The sequence below is a fragment of the Chinchilla lanigera genome, unplaced genomic scaffold (assembly GCF_000276665.1).
Source record: "Chinchilla lanigera isolate Chin_1 unplaced genomic scaffold, ChiLan1.0 scaffold00088, whole genome shotgun sequence".
Classification (NCBI taxonomy): domain Eukaryota; kingdom Metazoa; phylum Chordata; class Mammalia; order Rodentia; family Chinchillidae; genus Chinchilla; species Chinchilla lanigera.
Genome location: NW_004955489.1, coordinates 6,080,249 through 6,094,968, shown reverse-complemented (window position 1 = coordinate 6,094,968; position 14,720 = coordinate 6,080,249). Strand labels below are relative to the sequence as shown.

At 38.8% G+C, this 14,720-nt stretch overlaps 1 pseudogene; it reads left to right on the top strand.

The window, feature by feature from the left end:
• The first annotated feature begins 9,625 nt into the window (after positions 1 to 9,625).
• On the top strand, positions 9,626 to 14,454 carry LOC102022301 (annotated as a pseudogene).
• The last annotated feature ends 266 nt before the right edge of the window (positions 14,455 to 14,720 follow it).

Genomic DNA, 14,720 nt, shown 5'->3' with positions numbered 1-14,720 from the left:
CAAGTGTTAAGACGTAATAGAGCACTGTTGACTAGTGGCCTAGAGGCAAGGAAAAGAGGGCAACTTGATTGTTTTAGAAAGAAGTCTTGAAAACAATTGTCCTAATTTCCTAATTTGTCTTTGTTACTTTTTTCATTGCTAAGACAAAATACCTAACACCCACAGGTTAAAGGAGGAAAGGTTTATTGGAGCTCATAGTTTGTAGAGGTTGCAGTCTGGTAGTCAGCTGGCTCCAAGACAGGATGGCATGCCAGAAGGGCATCACAGAGGAAAAACAGTCAATGGCAGGCAGAAGGCAGCAAAAGCAGCAAGCAACAAGCGACCACGCCAGCCTTCTTTCTGCCCCTTGTATTCTATCCAGGCTGCACATCCTTAGGGAAGGTAACACTCACACATAGGGTTTGCCTTCCCGTTATCCATACCCAGAACTGTAACAAAACAATCAGTGGACTAATTTAGTAATCATACATTCTTTTTTTGTCTTTTTTTGAGACAGAGTCTCTCTATGCAGTTTAGGCTGACCTTGAGTTCACTTTGTAGCCCAGGCTGGCCTTGAACTCACAAGGATCCTCCTGCCTCAGCCTCCCAAGTGTTGGGATTACAGGTGTGCACCACCATGCCCGGTTTAATCATACATTCTTAATCTCAGCATAACACAATCACAGCATCACATACTTTAGATGCAGCTACTTCTGCAAAGCCACACATATGACAGCATGAAACTTTGGGGGGATACCTAGACACAAGCCATAACAGTGGCCTCTTAAAGGAGATGAAGAGTATAGAATTAGAAGACCCCAGAAATAATTCTTTAGCTTCTGAAGTCATAACACCTTTGAAAATTCTGAGAAAAAATTGCATCTCTCTAGATAAATTCAAACATATACTTTTGTAAACATTTCACCTTTCCAGAGGCGAGTTGAAAATCAAGCTCCATCACTCCCTCGCTGTGAGACTGTTTTACCTAACTGGTAAAATGGGAATAGCAATACCACTTGTCTTCCATCAAGGGTGGTTGTGATGATCAAATGCAAAATTGTATATTAAGCACTTCAGAGCCTTGCCAATCAATAAGTCAAAGTTTTTTCCCTTATCCTAAGTGGAATTTAATTTTCAAAAGCAATGAAATGGCAATGTAGCCAAGAGGGTAAATTGATCTTTTCCTGTTTCATATGCAGTATACTTTTTCTTTCTCCTCTAGCACACTGGTTAGTCTGTCTGGCCTCATTTCCCAGTGGCTTGTTATAGCTAAGCCCGCAGATTACTTGGAGCCCCTTAGGGTACCCAAAGAGATCTGATCCCTGCTCAGGGCCAGAAACAGTTCTTTCCCTTGGCGAAATCTCCTTCTTCCCTGAAAAACTTCAACATCTGTTCTTGTAGGATTCTTAGCCATATACCAATCCTTAACTCGAACAGAGCAATGACATGAGCTGGAGATGCTGTGTCAGACTTTGAGGAAAACACTAGCCCTCTTCACCTATTTTTAGCTTACCTTCAAAGGTTTGTATTAGCTTTGAGATGCCAAGACAAAGAATCACAATCTAAGTGACACCCTCAGGGATGCAGTTTTCTTAACTTTTGGTGACTGCTGGCAGCCCTTGGCATTCATTGGCTCACTCATGTGGCATTCCAATCTCTGAAGCCATGGTTACCTCTCCTCTGTGCCCATCTCATTGCCAGATCTCCCTCTCTGTTTTTCATAAGGACACTTATCATGGAATTTAGGGCACATTCAGATAATCCAGGATGATCTCATCTCTAGATCCTTAATTTAATTATATCTGCAAAGAGAAATTTTTAAAATAAGGTCACATTCACAGGATCTGGGGATTAGGACATGGTTGGGGCTCTACTGGTCAGAAATTAAACTTCATTTCTCCAAAGCTTAACTTAGATATGAGGCTTTCTACTTCTACTGAAAAAAGAAAATTTAACCTTACCAATTCCAAATAAATTGTCATTTGTGAGTTTTTCAGTCTCTTTTAAGCAAATACTTAGAAAATCCAAGATATTGCCTCACTCATTTTTTCTTTCCTAATTTATTCTGAGGGGTTTACACAGGGTCCAGACATCTGTGACCTACTCCCTGTATTTAATCAGTTTGAATTATAAGATAGTATCCACTGCCCATGTAATTTTCCTGTCTGTCCTTCGTTGTGTTGGTGCCTTCACTGATGAAGGGTCTAGTTCCCCTCTAATTTGTATTTTCCTGGACCTTGAAAATGGTTTTGCTTCCTTTTCTCTGGTTGGAAAGCCTCCCGTAAGCCCACTGGCCTACTTCTTAGCACCATCCCAGAGTCACAGTTGCCAGGAGGACATGTCAGGCAGTGTCTTTCTATTCATTCCATGCCACCATTGATGTTAGTAAGATATTGTGGAGGAAGTCCAGGAATATAGCTCAGGGGTATGGCGCTTACCTACCAAGTGCTACTTCCTGAGTTCAGTTCCAGGTACCAAAAAAAAAAAAAAATTGTGGAGTGGAAGTCAGATATCGCTATTGGTCCCAGAAGATCTTTTGATCAAGGGATACCTCTAGACTCAGTAAGCAAAGAAACAACCAGATTATCTATGTGGGAAAAGAGGGTAGGAGCAACTTATTTAGCCTGGCCTGTGAGCAAAAAGAATCTGAGTCATATCCTGATAAACTAAGCAGAAAAGTCATCACATACCAAGCTGAAGTCAGGCCTCCAGCCGCCTGATATTTATGGAGATTTCGACCTTCCACAATCTATAGCAGGGAAGGAAATGGCTTGCAACTTAGCATTGGGGATCTGACCAACTCTCTGTAACATCCTGAGGCCCATTGAGCTTTCCTATTTCCCAACCATCAATTACAGTCATTTCTATTATCCCTATTCTTTACTACTTGTACTTTAACTCAGATCATTGTGCTCACATTTCAAGGAAACTGTTTCCCTGTAAGGTAGAAGTTGATGTAAGGTAATCTTTAAGTATTCTCTCAGGAGGCTTGATTATTGATTCCCTCAAACAATCTCATTATCAAATGTTTTAACAGTCACTTTTAACAGTTTAAAAGACCACCTAATGTGGTCTTTCCCCTTAGTTTAGAATGATGTTCTTATTTAAAATATTGATGTATTTCACTTTAGGTCAACAGACAAATCTTTTAAATCAAATACATATATATCTTAGTTAAATGATAGTTTTATTTGATATAGAAATCATAATACTGGACACCTATAGCAATAACTAAAAGAAGTTTATGTGCAAAATTCTCCTGACAGCAATTTGGCTATATGCATAAAGTAGTCTTTTCAAAGCAATGGAATACCACTCAGCCATAAAGATGGATAAACTTTAATATTTACAGCTAAATGGATGGACATTGAGACCATACTTTTAAGAGAAATGAATTGCACACACATGTCTAAATTTTGCATTGTCTTTCTGGTTTGTGAGAATCTAAAAGTGTAAATAAGAACCAAACTGTATAAAAGATATTGTGAAATGGGAAGATATTGTTCAAAAGGAGAAAGGGGAACTAGGGAGGAGGAAAGGGGAAAGGAAGGAAAGGAAATGAATAAAATGAGAAAAGAGGGGTAAAATGGGAGAAAAAGCTTTGTAAATAAGGAGAGGAAGAGGGGTTGAAGGGAGGAGAGTGAGAAAAAAAGAGTTATCAAGATATATCACATACAGGTACAAATTCCCTATAATGAATATGGCCATTATGTATATCTAAACTGTACCAATAAACTAAATGAAAATGTGCTTATGCATATTCTTCATTTCAGCAGCATTTCTAGGAATTTATGGTATGCAGTAGTTACAGATGTCTGTGCTACTGCTTAAGATGTAGAAAGATTACAAGACTACTACCTCCACTCTAACAGTGAGAAGCTGGAAAATTTATAAAAGCATAACATTGCTTGAGCCTATTAGAAATCTAAAAACACAGGGCAACAAAGCAAAATGAGTTCTAGAGTGACCAATCCCTGTACGGAGAGATATACAGAATTCCTTTCATCTTTGGCAGAACAAAAGGGAATATGAGGGCTACTAGACAAGGTCACGTGTGGATTGACATACCAGTATGGAACAGCTAAGAGCCACAGATGTAAGCAGAGCTCATACTCACCGCCATAGACTCCCACTGAGCATTCACTAGAAAGACTGGAGAAAAAGTAACGGACAAGGGGAGAGCACCCTGATGGCAAAGTTAGGCAGGAGGTGATTAGCTGCTGTTGGGGACCAGCACAAAGTCCAACTCGCTTCTCCACGGCTCTCACACCTCTGAAGCAAATGCTTTACATCAGTGGGGAAAGGGCAACACTTTTTTTGTTCTTCTTTCTAGCCACCAGGAAAAAATATATTGCCTTGGGTACAAAGGTTGAAGTAAAATCTGTGTGTCCCTGAGACACAGGCAGGACTCTAGCTCAGGTTCAGGATCCTGCAAAGTATATCAAGCAAAAGCCAGACATCACCTAAGAGACGGGAAAGGAAATGCTACACTGAATCAACTAGAAAACAAGGCAGAGTTTGGGTGTCCTGGGGAAGAGGAGGCATGAACACTGAGCAGGCTCTATCCTTGCCTCTCAGGTACACAGGACTTGCCTAAAAGGCAGGTTGGATCAGGGCACACACAAAAAGCCCTGCTATCCCATACCATGAGCCTTGTATTGAGTGACAAACAACAGCAATTTAGTGAGCATGTGTGGAAAGTAACATCTGTAGTAAGATACATAAGAACCAGTGGAAGTTGAAGGAGGTGATGGAAGTATAAAAGACGTCAGCACTAACATTAATGGCCTGACAGAAGGGGTGCACTCCTTGGCAGGCTAAATACTATTTTCTCTGTTTTTGACCTTGTCTCACCATGGCTTCTAGCATTCAATAGCATTCAGTAGGAATTACAAGAAATACTTCTGTTCCTATAATAATTAACCTACTGAGAAAGAAATCAGGAAAACAATCCCATTCTTGGAAGCTTTAAAAAAATTAAATACCTAGAATCAACCTAAGCAAGGAATTGAAAGAGTTCTGTAATGAAAACTATGTTACTCTGAAGAAAGAAATTGAAGAGGACACTGAAATGGAAAAATGCCCCATTTCTGAGTAGGCAGAACCAATATTGTCAAAATGGCCATATTACCAAAAATGGTATGTAGATTTAATATAATTCCAATCAAAATACCAACAGCATTGCTCATAGAACAAGAAAAAAATCCAGAAAATTATATGAAAATAGAAGAACCAAGACAATCCTGAGTAAAAGGAGTGAACTTAAGGAGCATTACAATCCCAGATTTCAAATTATACCACAATGCTAACAGAATTAAAAACAGCATGATACTGGCACAAAAACAGGCATGTAGACAAATGGGGTAGAAGATAAAGAAACAGCCCCACACACCTTTATCCATCTGATCTTTGGCAATCGGGCTAAAAACAATTGCTGGAACAAAAAAGAAAGCCTTTTTAACAAAGGTGCTTGGAAAACTGGTTATCCACATGCAGAAGAATGTGGATTTCTCATGCTGTACTAATATCAACTCAAAATGGATCAAAGACCTAGAACTAAAAACAGAAATTTGAATCTGCTAGAACAATCAATAAATGGCACCATATCAAATTGAAAAGCTTCTGCACAGCAAAGGAAACAGCCAACAGAATGTAGAGACAACCTACAGAAGGGGAAGATTTTTTTCCCACCACTCTTCCGATAGAGGACTAATCTGTAGAATGTATAAAGAAACCTCCCTCCAAAAATCAGACCTTCTCCACAACAAAAGACCCAATCAAAAAAGGGCCATTGTCACAGATACTTCTCAGAACAAGAAGTACATAAGACCAGCAAGTACACGAAAAAAATCTTCAGCATCTTTGGCTTGGGGAAATGCAAATCAAAACAATACGGAGATTCCACTTTGCTACAGTAAGAATGGCTACCATCAAAGGCTCCAAAAAAATTCTGGCAGTGATGTGGGGAAAAAAGAACCCTTCTACATTTTTGGTTAAAATGTAAACTAGTACCGTCACTCTGGAAATCCCTGTGAAACTCTTCAAAAATCTAAAAAGAGAAATTCCATTTGAGCCAACTATACTGCCCCCCTGGGTACCTTCCTGAAAGAGTTAAAATCATCATATTACAGTGATACATGCAAACCTATCTTTATAGAAGTAACATTCACAGTAGCTAAACTATGAAAACAGTTAAGATGTCCATCAACACATAAATGGATAAAGAAAATGTGGTATATATACACACAGTGGAGTAGTACTCTTCCAAGAGGAAAGATAAATTTGGCTCATTTGTAGGAAAATAGATCCACCTTGAGACCACAATATTAAGTGAAATAAATTAGACACAGGAGTTAAATACCTCATGGTTTCTCTAATATGAGAACCCCAAAGTATAAATAAGGAGCATAATAAAGGAGAATTGGTAGGAAACAGGGAGGTAGAGCATGGAAATTGGGAAGGAGGTCTAGAAAAGAGGGGAGAGAGAAAGGTAGAGGAAGAAAGAGGATCAACAATGATCAACATATGATATGTGTGCACTGGCTTCTTAAACAAAACAGATTGAGAAGTAATACATTTATTGGGATTTTTAGACAAGGATTTTTAAATAAATGTTAATATATTGTGAGCAGAGGACTATGATACTAGGTGGAAATCTGGAGGAATGCAAATAAAATTCAGAGTGCTGGAAATGGTAAAAATTAAGGTAAACATAGAATATGTTATTTTCAATTTTTGGTTGCTTTAAAAGTAATTGGTAAGTTTAAGTTCTAAGTATCTATGAAATCATATTCCATGCTCTCTCCACTGAATACAATTGTAAGACCTTCACTGCATATGTGAACTCTTACTTGAGGATTCTGAGAAGCAGATAGTAGCATACAGATTGAAGCAGTGGACCGTATTTCAAAGAAACCCAAATAATTAGTGAGTTCACTATATTGTACCCCCTGTGCTATCCTTCAACCTAGACTCCATAGCCTGAAAACTAGATGGAGGAATTGGCATAAATAGGAAAGAACTCCCATTCAAACTCCTATTTATTGCTCAAGAAAAAGGAAAATAACTTCCTAATGCTCAGACCAAGTGGGGAAAATTGACATTTAAAACTTTTCTCCATTCTCTCACATTCTACCCCAAAGAAATTCTGTATCCATGGCACAGCTGCAGCAGAAGCGGCAACAGGGGCTGCCAGGACCCAAAAACTCTCAAGGAAGGGAACTTGCCTCATAAATCAGAGGAGCTGTGGTTCAAAAGAATGGATTAAACTTGCACTGCAACTGTTCTTTGGTCTTTCCACAACTTGGTGCTAGTTGTGGGCTCAGTCTTGAGAAGTGAATAGCAGCACAGAGAAACACAGCCTTAGGTACTAAGCCTATTGTCTTGGTTACTTTTCCCTCATTGCTGAGACAAAATACCTGACACTCAAAATCAAAGAAGTAATGGTTTATCTAGCTCACAGTTTGTGGATGTTACAGTCTGTAATCAGCTGGCTCCAAAGCAGGGTGGCATGGCACGGGGCAACACTTCAAGGTGGCAGAAGACAGCAAAAGCAGCAAGATCAAAAGGGGAGAGCAGCAAGCCTCTTTTCCTTCCTCATATTTTATATTGGCTATCCTTCCATGCCCACACCATCCCCTTGCCCTCCTCTTCTACAAACTGAGGATATTTACAAAGTAAGGAACTTGGCCCGCTGCTTAATTACTTAAGTTGAACTTTTAAACTTCTGAAATTGACACAGTGGACAACATCCTGAAGCTGTAAGGTCATGTTCTTTTTACCCCAGGATGTGGAACTGCTGAGATACTTAGTTAAGGCTCTAGACTCCTCAGGTTGGCAGAATGTATCAACCATAACACCTGTTGAGACAGAGGACCGAACCATAGAGGTCAGGGAAAGTACTTGTGTGTTCTTTCTCTCTCTCTCTCTCTCTCTCTCTCTCTCTCTCTCTGTGTCTCTGTCTCTCTCTCACACACACACACATACACACACACACACCCCACATACACACACCACAGAGAGACAGACTGATAGACAGAGACAGAGAGACAGAGACAGAGACAGACAGAGAATATATATCAGTATACAAATTCATAAGGTTGTTATGGATGTCATGTGCATGTGTGAATCAGACACTAAAAATCATAAGGTGGACTTGAAAACCAAGTTAGAAGTAGCTTACCACTCAAGTCCCAAACTGGCCACTGGGCAGTGCACACTTGAGACGGATACAAACTGCATTTAAAGGCTTTGAAAATAGAACAAAAATTGGAACCACACACCATAAAAGATCGGAACTTGTGGCCTGAATCTGACAGAGTTGACTGATTATGCAAACCAAAATATCAACATTCTCCATAAACAAGATGTATAGTTTCATAATATAATATTTTAAATGTCCAAGAGTGCAGTCCCAAACTACTCAGCATATAGAGAATGAAGAAATAGTAAGATTGCATGGGAAAAAATATTCATCTGGTACTAATGTCATGGTAATGTAAATGTTGGAATTGTCTGACAAACTAACTTTTTAAAATCTGCTTAACAATGGAAAATGTTGGCCTGACTGTGATGGAAAAGGACCCGTCCTTCACTGTTGGCAGGGATGCAAACTAGTACAACAATTACGGAAATCAGTATAGAGATTTTCAACAAACTGAAATTAGAAATTCTATATGATTCAGTGCTCCCCCTTCTAGGTATCTTCCCCAAAGAACTTACGTCATACTACAGCAATACAAGCACAATGATGTTTATAGTAGCGAAATTCACAATAGCTAAATCCTGGCAGCAGCCGGTATACCCATTAAGAGATGACTGGATAAATAAAATGTGGTATCTACACCTTACAGAATACTACTCAGCTATAAAATGTTAAATTTTAGACATTTGTACAGAAATGGATGCACTTGGAAAATATAATATTGAGTGAAATAAACCAGACCCACAAACTTAAGTACAGTATGGTATCTCTCATTTGAAGAGGCAAAGTACAAACAAGGAAAATGATAAAGGATGAATAGAAGAGGACAAGGGGATGGATCCCTTGCCATAGGAAAGTAGTCTCAGGGAGCAAGGGCGAGGAGTGAGGAGGAAAGGAAGAGGAAATAAGAGCAAAGATGTGCCATGTACAGGAATCTAACAACCCCAATTAATGTAAACATCATACACGGTGACACGAGCTAAGAGCAGTTATATCAGCAAGAATGAACAAAGGGATAGGGGAACTAGAAGATGAGGGAGGGACAGGCAGGGAAGGGGAAGAGGATTAAAAGAAAGAAAGAAACATGCTGTAATATGTGCATGTAACTACTCCCCAAGACGATTGTAAACTACATGAACTGCAAACATGTACAAATAAAATACAAAATTATCTGTTTAAGCAAACTTCTATAAAAGGCTCCAAAAATAAGAATGGATGATAGAAAGGTATAAACCTCAGCAAAATAAAAAGATAAAATAGGTAGATCAGTAGATGTATGTATGTAGATATATATATATATACATATACATTTGTCTGTATATGTGTGTGTGTGAGCCAGATATAAAACTCCAAATCAACACAAAGAGCACAAATTGAAGGACTCAGTATCAGAACGGAGATGACAGAGAAAGAAACAGTAAACTTGAAAATAGACCAACAGAAATGACCCGAAATGAAAAACAAAGGGAAAAAACTGAATTCAAAAAGAGATCCTCAGTTGTATGGGGACAGCCAACAGACCGTCATGGAAAGACGATCAGTTATGTCACGGAAGCTCAAGAAGGAGAAAGGTACAAGCTGAAAAAATATTGGAATAAATTATGGCTGAGGACTTCCTAAATTTTATGACAGACAAAAACCAGTTTCAGGAAGTTCATTAACCCCATCAAAGATCACCCAAAAGAAATTTGTGCCCAAAATAATCAAATTACTGAAATTTGAAACAATAAAAAACATTTTAAATTAAGCAGAATCACTTTTAAGGAATGATGATGAGAATGACTGGATTTCTCAGAAATAACTGTGAATATCAGAAGAAAGGCCACAGCATTTTAAAGGGCTGGAAAACAGCTATCAAGCCAGATATAGATCAAGCGTAAGTAGTCTTAAAGAATAAAAGTGAAACGAAGGCATTTTTTAGATTAAGGAAAACTAACAGAACTTGTAGTCTGAAGATCAGCTCTAAAAGAACTGCTAAAGAGAGTTTTTCAGGGGGCTGGGGATTTAGCTCAGTGGCAAAAGCGCCTGCCTGGCAAGCGCAAGGTCGTGAGTTCGGTTCCTGGTACCGAGAAAAACCAAAAAAAAAAAAAAAAAAGAGAGTTTTTCAAAAGAAGGGAAATGATACCCAAAGGAAACTTCGCAGATCAGGAATAAAGAAAAAACAACAGATATGGTACATATCTGGGTAAATATAATAGGCCAATCTTCTCCTCTTGAGTTGTTTAAAATATGTTTGATGATCGAAACAAAAAAAAAGAAACTATAATATTGTCTGATGAGGTTTTCTGAGAATGTAAAGCAAAAACTACAACATAGAGTGGAAACCTATGTAGTGGGAAAGTATTTACATTCCACTTAACATGATAAAATATTGATCCTACTTAGACCATGAAAAGTTAATTAGGACATAATTACTATATATAATAATGCCTACAGCTCTCACCAAGATAATAGAGAAATATACTGAAAAACACAGAATAAAAATATTCAAATAAATCCCAAAAGAAGCCAGCAGAGGGGCAAAAGAACAAACAAATAACAACAAAAATTAAATAACGAAATGGTATACATGAATCCAATCATGTGTGTAATGCTATTTATTATGAGCAGCCTAAACACACTAATTAAGACAGAAATGGAGTGTCTTTGATTCCTTTCATCAGCATTATGTAGTTTTGAGCTTACCAGACCTGAATACGTTTTATTAAATGTATACCTAGCTATTCCATTTTTGGAGTAATTGTAAATGTTATTGTATCTTTAACTTCTGCTTTTGCATTTTCATTGTTTTTGTATGAAATAGAATTGATTTTCATGAATCGCTCTTGAAGGAAATGATAAAGATAAGAGATGAAATGGATGAATGGTTTAACCTCAGTTTAGCCCAGGAATATGAGTTTGGTTCAAATTTCAGAGACGGTAGGGGACTGGTGAGAAATGTCAGGGTCCTAGTCTATTTCTTATTTTTCCTAAAATCTATAATTGCAGGTCAGTTTTCTATCCTGCTGAGACAGGCTAGCTCCCTTGTGTTTTACTAAGAATTCCCGGCCCAGGGCTTATTATTGCTGAGTCTCACTGTTTATTGCGGGTCAGGGGGATAAACCTTTCATTCTTCTAAGAAAGAGATGAGTGTATGGGAGAGCATGAAGTAGTGAATTATCAGAGAGTATAGAGTTCACGCTGCACCCTGTACCATTACAAGCTGTCTGGTGTGGTCTGAAGAGAGAGCTAAGGTGTTGGGAAATGTCTTTGCTCGGGAAAAGAGGAAAAACTTGTGACAGAACACCGTGGTCTCAAGGCTAACGAAATTCTGTTGGACTCTTATTAGTGTATGTGACTCAGTATAGTTAAGGATATAAATCCATTTCAAAACCTCATCTTTGGAAAGATATGTAATAGTTGACCATAGAGTAACTTGGTAAATGAAAAACTATTGTTTATATCAAAGGGATAATATTTGTTAATTAAAACATTACAGGGGAAAAACTAGATAAATATCTCTCAATGAGAGAATACTTGTCACTGGATGTGGTGGCCCACGCCTGTAATCCCAGCACTTAAGAGGCTGAGGCAGGAAGATCACTTCCAGTTTGAAGCCAGGCTGGGCTACAAAGTGAGTTCAAGGCCAGCCTGAACTGCATAGTGAAACCCCGTCTCAGGAAAAAAAAATACAATAAAACGAAAAGAACACTTGCAATTATCCTTATGATACATTAAATTATATCATTTCACTATTAACTTAAGAAATATTAAAATTTGGCTTCTTTGAAACAAAATAAAAAATTCAAAGACCAAAAATGTAATTAATCATAATAATGGATTAATTCTTTTAAAAATTAATCATCTCACTAGATGTACCAGGATCACTGACAAGATTTATCAGTCATTGAGATTAAAAAAACTCAGAAACAGGAAGAGTAGAGAAATTATAAAAACTGATACACAGCATGTACAAAAACCCTATTAGCCAGCAGATCTTTTTTGGAAAAATTTGTATACCATACTAAAGGATTAAAGAACTAATCCTTTACAATCAAGAATAATCAGTGAACTGAGGAGGAGGACCCAGAGTTTATGCTAAAATGATTGCCTGGCTTGGGCAGCTTTCAGATGCCTCAGGTGTTGTGAAGAGGGGCGTGTTTGGATTATGTGTTTCTCAGATGGATTAAATAAGCGTTAATGATGCATTAGTGCAAACACATTGGGAAGTTGCAGCTTGCTCAAGACCGTTCCTTCCTCAGCCCTCAGAAATGGCATTGTGCGGACTGCAGTACAACCGAGTTCATCTGGGCCTGCCTCAGCTGTCCCCACGTTGCCTATGGGTGCTATACTGAAGAGCATGCACTCAGGCTTTTTCATGAAAGCAGTCATTCTGTTGTGTTGGAAGTGAATGAGATGTATGTTTTCTGTTATCTCTGATGATTATGTCCTGAACTACAATGCAGCTGGAGACAGGAAAATACTACGAAGTACATTAAGTACAATCAAAAGTCAAAATTAGGGGCTGGGGGTTTAGCTCAGCGGCACAGCGCCTGGCTGGCAAGCTCAAGGTTGTGAGTTCGTTTCCCCGTACCGGAAAAGTCAAAATTATTTCACCCCCATAGCGGAACGATTTTACGACCTAGCAGTACAAGAGATGATTCTCCGTACATGATGATGCCCAGTCTCCTCTTCAGAATGAAAATCAAATGTGTACTGGTCTTTGGCACGGGAGAAGGATGTTTACGGGGAAAATGTTTTGAACTTCATTGGAATAATAACCCACTGGAAGAAAAAGGCAAGAAGAACAATTTCACGAAAAAATAGTAGCAAAAAGAGAAGTGAAAACAACACAGCAAGGACTGTTACAGTATCAAGTGAAAGCAGAATTGGAAAGTGCACCACCCAGAAAGAGCTTACAGTTCAGTCTACCATGATGGAAATTTTCCGTGTTCGTGTCCCCCAGCAAACCCCAGCATCAAAGGAGAAAATTGTGTTTACCTCAGAAGATGGAAGTTTGAAAAGAAAACAGTAATGCCTCAGCTAAACAAAGGGCAGTAGTGACTCTTGGTGTAACACGATTGAGAAATTTGGAAAATATTTGCTATATGAATCCTGTTCTTCAAGAATTGAGTCATTTACTTATTTTTTGACAGTGCTTTTGAGAGCTTGATCTGAACCAGTGGCTGGCGGTGACTGCTGGTGATAAGATCTTACAGTACCATCCTTCCTTGACAGATACTGTGGTATATCAAGTAAGTGAACACTAAGAAAAAGAACCAGGCTTTCTTTGCTGCAGACGTTTAAGTATATCATCAGGACTAAATGTCAGAACATCAAAAAGTAGAAATATGGAACTTATTTAACCAAGGGAGCCAACTTCATAATATTTATCTCTCTGTCCCAAATTGGATACCTTATTCCAGGTCATGTGGTCTTGAAAGTGGGCCCAGGTCTCACCCTTTGCTAAGCTCTACTCAGTATGGAGGGTAATTCCTACTTTTCATGGTTATGGCCAAGAAGATGCTCAAGAATTTCTTTGTGAACTTTTGGATAAAATAAAAGAATGCACTAGAGACAACAGGTAGGTTGCCAGTGCTCCTCAGTTCTCAAAGGAAACTTATCAAGCACTTTCTGAAAGTTGTAAATAATATTTTTCATGGACAGCCTTTTAGTCAGGTTGCGTGTCTTGCATGTGACAACAAATCAAATACCATAGAACCTTTCTGGGACTTGTCATTGGAATTTCCAGAAAGATACCAGTGCAGTGGGAAAGATGCTACCTTGCAGCCATGTTTGGTTAATGAAATGTTGGTCAAATTCACAGAAACTGAAGCTTTAGAAGGAAAAATGTATGTATACGACCAGTGTAACTCAAAGCACAGAAGGTTCCCCTCAAAGCTAGGCACTCTCACAGAAGCCTGGAAGCAGATCCTGATCTGCCGCCTGCCTCAGGTTCTCAGGCTGCACCTTAAGCAGTTCAGGTGGTCTGGATGTAATAACCAAGAGAAGGTTGGTGTTCCTGCTGGCTTTGAGGAAATCTTAAACATGGAGCCCTATTGCTGCAGAGAGACCTTGAAATTGCTCAGACCTGAATGCTTTCTTATAACTTGTGTGCCATAGTGATGCACCATGGGAAAGGGGTCAGCGAGGAACACTACACCTCCTACTGCTATGATTCTGAAGAAGGGTTCTGAGTGCCCTGCAACGATTCTGGGCTGAGCATGTGCACCACGGCCGAGGTGCTCAAAGCCCAGGCTTACATCCTGTTCTACACCCAGCACATCCCTTAGAGAAGACATCCGGAGCTCCCAGCGGACAACCAGCACCCCAGTGATGTCCCGGACACCCCTTCTAGGGAAAACCTCAGCTCACCCAAGATGTCGGTTTGCTTCTTGAAATTTGTACAGACTTTTTTAAAGAGCGGAGTAACTTAAAATTTTGAGCTTATTCCTTTTTTACTTATGAATCAGTGTACACTACATTCATACATTTTGTATTTAACAAAATTTTTTACAAAATGAAGCATAAACACATGTTTTGCAATTGCTTATTTTTT